Below are 6941 nucleotides of genomic sequence, written 5' to 3' on the forward strand. Positions count from 1 at the left end.
GGGGGTAAGACTGAGAAAAACTGGATGAATTATGTTTACTGCATTGAAGTATATTGGGGAGAGAATTATATTTTAGGGCATTATGTTTATCATAGGAGTATGGAATGAGGGTTGCAGAGTGGATTATATTTGGGGTTGGGGGTGGGGTTGGGGGATGTGCTGGGGCGATTGTGTACCAATGAGGGAGTTTTCCTTTTGCTTTTCAAGGAGAGGAGCAAACCGGAGGAGGGGAGGGGGAGTGGGGAGAAGGGTGCAACAATGAATGAACGGAATTCCAAAATCTCTGTAGATGTTCATTGAAATGAAAAAATAAATAAATAAATTTTAAAAAAAGAGCTCTACTGGCCTACTGGCAGGGAATTGTGTTGCCACTCAAAGGCACCCAATTTAAATTCATCAGTTGCTTCACAGCAGAAAAGTGTGCAATGTCCTCCTATGCTATTTCCAGCCTCTGAAAACACACTGAAGGGACATACTTTGTTGTTATTTTCTCTCAAGTCAGGACTAACTCATAGCTGCAATGGACATAAGGTCTAATGAGACACTACTTAGGTCCTTGGTGGGAAGAACAAAGAAAAGGGGAGAGAGAGAGAGAGTTAAGTATCACAAAATCACTTTTTTTCCATAGGTGTTCATTTTCTTATCAAAACTCTCCAACACTTGTCTAACTGTTTAGTCTCAAAAATATAAACTTCCTGTTCATGAAGGTAACCAAAGGCCAGATGTTCCTTCAAGTGTATCGAGCTTTCTAGAGAACAAGGCTGACTCATAATCCTCAATGAAGAGGATTAAAATAGCCATTTCCTTCTAGCTTATCAACAACTATTACATGAGTTTGTACTGCAAAAGAAACTTCTGCTAGTGTTCTGAATGACAAATCATATTCTCTATCAAGAAATAAAAGAGAAAAGCAGGAAGATTTTAGCATGTAACTATTTGCGATTCATATGTGCATAAGATATAAAAAAGAACACAAACAAACAAAAAACAGCTGACCCTACCATTTGGACCCAAAGCCTAGACACCTCAGTGCCAATACCTGAAGCATGAGCCATTGTGCTGTCCCTCTGAACTGCCCAGTGACATAAGTATCACAGGTGAACCCATTTCATTTCCTTTCCTTTCTCAAAGAGTGAGCTGCCTATAGTCCAGAGCACCTTGAACTGGCCTAGCTGTAGCAGTGTCTAACAGAGGAAGCTGCTAATTCATACATCTTATTGCTCCCTAACTGAAGTAAGTCTTTCCTTGAGTCAAAAGTTCAGAGAAAAACTCAGGCAAGGTTGCTGCCTCACCCTCCTCTGGAGCAGTGACATCAGACCAAGAGTCTGCTATGGCCGCAGGCGTGAAAAACACTACCACAGTAATGTCACATAGGAAGCAGTCTACTAATACCCTATACAAGTCCAAAGCAAGATGTCACCCCAAAAAAAAGTGACACAGTATCAAATGACCTCCTGATGACAGAAAGTCTGATGGAACTTTCTGACACAAAATTTAAAAGAACAAGGATTGAATATTTTTAATGTAACCCATTGTAAAGACAAACTTGAAGAATTATAGGAGACTGCAAGCAAAAAACTAAAAAAAAATCCATAACAATGCAGATAAAACAAATGAGGTATTAGAGGATTTGGAAAAACAAGAAACCACAATTCAAATATAAGGAACAATGTTTCAGATGTTGTCAACATCTTGGAGGGAAATATGACCAGAATTCAAGAGATGGAACACAGAACCAGTGAAATAGAAGATAGAATTGTCACCACTGATCTGCTAGAACAAAAAGCAAAATAAATAACAAAAGAAAAAGAAGAAAGCCTAAAATTAATGTGGGACACAATCAAGAGGAATAACAGGTACATAATTGGAATCTCAGAACAGGAAGAAGTAAAGGCATTGAGAAAGTTGTGGAAGAATCAATAGAAAACTTTCCAGGCATAATGAAGAATGAGCGAATACATATTCAAGATCTGAGCAAACATCATATAGAATAGACTCCAAAAGAAAAATACCAAGGCATATCATAGTCAAATTTTCCAGAACCAAAGATAAGGAGAGAATTCTGAAAGCAGTATGGAGAAACAAAGAGTAACCTATCTGGGAGAGTAAATAAGATTAAATGCCAATTTTTCAGCAGAAACCATGCGAGCTAGAAGACAGTGGAATGACATATATCAAACACTCTGTCAAACAAGAATACTGTAGCCTGCAAAACTGTCCATCGAATATGAAGGAGAGATCAAGATATTCTCAGAAAAGTAGAATCTAAGGGAGTTTGTAAAAACAAGACCAGGGCTGCAAAAAACACTTAGAGACATCCTCCTTACAGAAGTGTCACAAAAAGCAGGATGGATAAAAGGAACTAGCAGCAACACCAAAAAGAACTCAACACAATGATAGCAATAAAACCTTGCTTCTTTCAACTAAGTCCTATCAGTTCTACCTCAAAAATATTTCATGTCTCTTTTCCTCCTCACCTTGATAATATTAACTGCCTCTCAGCTGTTTCTCATCTTATCCCCGTCTCTTTATACAAAATTTTGGATTCATCTTACTGAAACATAGCTCTGTATGTGCTCTATCTCCCCTATTAGACTGTAAGCTCCTTATGGGCAGAATCTTTGTCTGAATCATCACTGTATCTCACATAGCACCTATCAATAAATTTTTCTTGAATGAACAAAAAAAATCACAAAAAACCTTGCCTTTCAATAATTGCACTGAATATGAATTATTTAAATGCACCACTAAAGAGAAAAAGAGTAGCAGATAGGATTAAAAAACAAAACACATCAATATGCTGTCTACAAGAGACACACCTGAAAAGTGAAGATAAAGAATGACTAAAAATAAAAGGGTAGGAAAAAATATACACAGCAAATGGCAACAAGAAAAGAGAAGAATAGCAATATTAATCTCATATAAAACAGATTTTTATGTAACAATCATCACAAGGACAAGGAAGATCACAACATAATGCTTAAAGTGTCAATAGAACAAGAGGACATAGTCATAAATATCTATGCATCAAATGATACAGCTTCAAAATACACAAAGCAAACTAACAAAACTAAAATAGAAAATAGACAACACTACTATAGCAGTTGGAGACTCCAATACACAACTCTAAAGAAAAGATAAAACTATCAGAAAGAAACTCAACAAAGATGCTGAAGAGTTAAACCACACAATAAACCAACTTGATCTCATAAATCTATCAGCTAATGCACCCAGAAAAAGCACATTATACCTTCTTCTCCAATGTACATGAAACGTTCTCCAGAATAGATCACATTTTAGGTCACAAGGCAAACATCAATAAATTAAAAAAACATAAAAATAATACATAGCATCTTCTCAAACCACAATTCTACAAAATTAGAAATAAAGAACAAGAGGAAGAAGGAGAGAAAAAAAAAATCATACGTTTGGAAGCTGAACACAACCTTCCTTGAACATGAGTGGGTACTAGAAGAAATAAAAAATGAAGTTAAAAAGTTTATTGAAACAAATGCTAATAAAAACACCACTTACCAAAACCTGTGGGAAACAGCCACATCAGTAATCAGAGGTTAATTTATAGCAATAAGTGTGGGAAAATGATAATAGACTTTTTTTTTACTGAAAACTAGTTTTATTTTAAAATTAAGTGCATAGCACTCATCTAATTCCATTGGTGTAGATTTTTAACACCATACTTGTTGTTTGTTCTTAATATGGTAACAGATAACATTTTGGTTTGCAGTCTGTACTTGAGTAGTGATTATGTAGTGGACTTTGGTAAAGCCCTTTATACATACTTTCACAGTACACATTTAATGATGGTCCAATAACTAAAAAAAAACAAACCCCAAACAGAACACCAAATCTAACTTAACTCATCAATAAATTAAACAAAACTCACACAGTTCCTCTGCCCCCAAAAGCTAGCAGTTGCAAGCTGTTTTTATATCAAATACTAATGTTTTTAAAAAAAATAGTTCTGGTTCCACAACCATTATCCCCACCCTACCTGGATATGCAGCAATAGTAACTGATTATTCTACCCAGCCCTGGGGGGGGGGGGAAATTCAATCCAGTGTTCTTTAGCATCTTTAAATATAAACTGAGAAAATGTTAATAAGCTTTTTTAAAATGGCATAATCATCTATAACAAGAATGACATTTAAACCAGTCAATAAAAGCATTTGACAAGACACTAATTTACCATAGGCACCGGTTGTTGTTTCAAGTTGGGACCTCTATCCCAGTATCTTACATTCATAGCATATCTGAGGTAGTTAAAACACTGAAAATTGGACTCCAGGTTGCTGAGTTCTGAATGTGAATGATACACTTTTGAACCTCCTTTCCTGCAAATAGTTCAAGGTTTTTTGTTTTTTTTTTTTTAATGTAGGACATACCACAATCCAATAAGCAGCCTGTGCAGAGAGGGAAAGTGATGATACTTTTAGAAAGCAGTTTTCATGCTCAAAACCTGCCACAAGTGAATGGTTCTGTTACCTGAGTAGGTTTTTTCTGTTGTTTTACCTATCAGACTTTAAACCCCACATTATTCCCTACGTACTCTAAATATAAGTCAGCTTCATTTTAAGGAAAGGGTATTTCTCTAAGAATTCACACTGGCCAAGGCCAATCACCCATGTTTACCCACTGGAGCCACCTAGTCAGTCTGTTGCTGTGTGTTGAGACCCCTCCCTTCCCAACAAAAGCCATTGGCTTGATTGCGGAGACTCCTGCTGCATACCCACGTCTTTGTAATAACACGTTTATCTTCAATGCATATTATGGCAGTCACATATCTGCCATGTAGGCTCCCTTCTATTCAAGTGCTATCTTTTAAAAAAAAAAGATAAAGAGATACACTCACTAATTTTTAAATCAGAAAGCTTCCCTTCACCAAATAACTTTTCCCTCAAAGGTACAATGTATAGTTGATGAATTATTATATAAGTCTTTTTAAAAAAAAACAACAACTTTACACAGCTCAAACTCTTTACTCCAAATTGCCCAGCTACAATGCCTATTATTGCTGTTTCATTCATTATCAGTACAATGAAATTTCCCAGGACAGTCCTGGGACCAATTCAACAAAAGTGGTTACTGACATTTACTGATCGGTACCTTCGCCTGCTTAAGATTGACAAGCTGGGGTCAAAGGTTGCTCATGAAACCTGTTTTCCACACAACAAAACGAAGTGCTGCTCGAGCACAACCTGAGAACTACCCTGACCACGCTTCAAATAAACCTACAGAAGTTACTCTAGTAGTGAGAACTTATAGTTATGCCTTCTCTTGAAAAAACATTTTTAATAAGATTACCAAATCTGGGTATAACTCGCTGATTGCACTAAGAAATGCACAGCTCATAAATGTGTTATGAATCATAGGAACCACCACTTCACATATTCTAAGATGCATTGTATGTTCTCATTTTAAAACACATCCTACCATGAGTATTTAGCGTATTAAAGGTAGTTCATATGATAACATTCCCAAAGCATGCCGCATAATAGTTGTTTCTAAGTAATATAAAGTCCCTGAGTTAAATGTGTTTTAATCTAAATATCTGAGACTGATAAGGAAAAGACATCCACCAACAAAAATTATGACCATGATTTTAAGATAAGAGATCTACTTCACCCTTAACTTTAATACATAAATCCAAACACCTATACTAATTGTGGTAAGTTGATATAGAGTCATCTAAAAATGTTCTCCTTTCCCCCCATCACTACACAGAGTGGTAGGTATAAGACAACAACTACAATTTTAAACTTGGCCAAAAATTCATCTGTAGATCAAAAATAGAACTCAAAACTGTAGTAAAAAAGTATTTCTTAAAAAATTAATACTGTAACTTTCCTTCATTAAAGACTGTTTGGCAAGTCCACAGATAAGCATTATTCTCTGACACAGAAGCAACATTAGGCTCAGTGCCCACCACAGATCAAATCTCAATATGGCAAACTGGGGTTGGTCCAAACTTTCTGTTGTATTGAATGTGTGTGAAATCTCTGGACCATCAGCCAGGGCTTGAACATATTTGTCATATAGGATTTAACAAGACTTGATGTCACACTATTGAAGTGTTTCCAGAGCTTAATCTTCCCAGGCGTTCATGCTGCACGGAAAGGACAGTCCAACAGACTGGAGCACTATCTGAAGGTCTGCTGCCACTCCACCCTTTTCTTGTGAAGAGAAGTTTTAAAACAGTTTTGCCCCAGAGTTTCAAGTTGTAAAATAGATGTAGTTGGGTTTTATCCTCATGCGTAATCACCTTTCAAAGCATGGAGTAATGCAAGGATAATGTTCATTTACCTGATAACTCCGGTTATAAGTGACACTCAGGCAGGGCTTCACTTCCACTGGTATTGCTAGTGACATCCCAGCACTAGTCTGCACGTGTCCAAGGCCCTGAACACTGGTCTGGAAGCCAGCAGGACATGTCTGTAAAGTGTAAGATGAGGTGTGTGTGGTAGATACGATCTGCTGACAGCTTGGTTGTTCTGCTCCAGGATGGTGATACTGCAGTGAAGTCTGATGCAACTGATGGAGACACTGGGGTTGTTGAAAATGAACTGGCCATGAGGGCTGGGAGATTGCCTGGAACACACTGAGTTGTGCCTACTGAGGTCCTGCCTGCCCTCTCTGTTTGTTTGCTTCTTTCACATTGTTATCATGAGCAATCAACAGTCGTTCAATGCACTGCACTAGGAAATCCCAGGAGAGATGTAGTCTTGTAGGCCACGTTGGAGAAAGACAAAGTATAATCCTTGAAGAAGCCACACATGCAGCAGCTACTAAAGAAGGTGCATAATTTAGAAAGACATAATCTTGCAAAGATGCTTCAAGGAAGTAATCCGCATATTTGACCATGTAGAGTTTAGTTTTTTCCAAACAAATCATTGGCCAGCCATCATGGAGATCTGTTTCATGTA

The 6941-nt window shown here is 37.1% G+C and overlaps 1 pseudogene; it reads right to left on the reverse strand.

Annotated features, from left to right (window-relative positions):
* Nucleotides 1-6276: 6276 nt before the first annotated feature.
* LOC102870277 lies at nt 6277-6933 on the reverse strand (annotated as a pseudogene).
* Between the last annotated feature and the right edge of the window lie 8 nt (nt 6934-6941).

This window comes from Elephantulus edwardii, unplaced genomic scaffold, assembly GCF_000299155.1.
Source record: "Elephantulus edwardii isolate Elephantulus edwardi_28Jun2011 unplaced genomic scaffold, EleEdw1.0 scaffold00519, whole genome shotgun sequence".
Taxonomy (NCBI): Eukaryota; Metazoa; Chordata; class Mammalia; order Macroscelidea; family Macroscelididae; genus Elephantulus; species Elephantulus edwardii.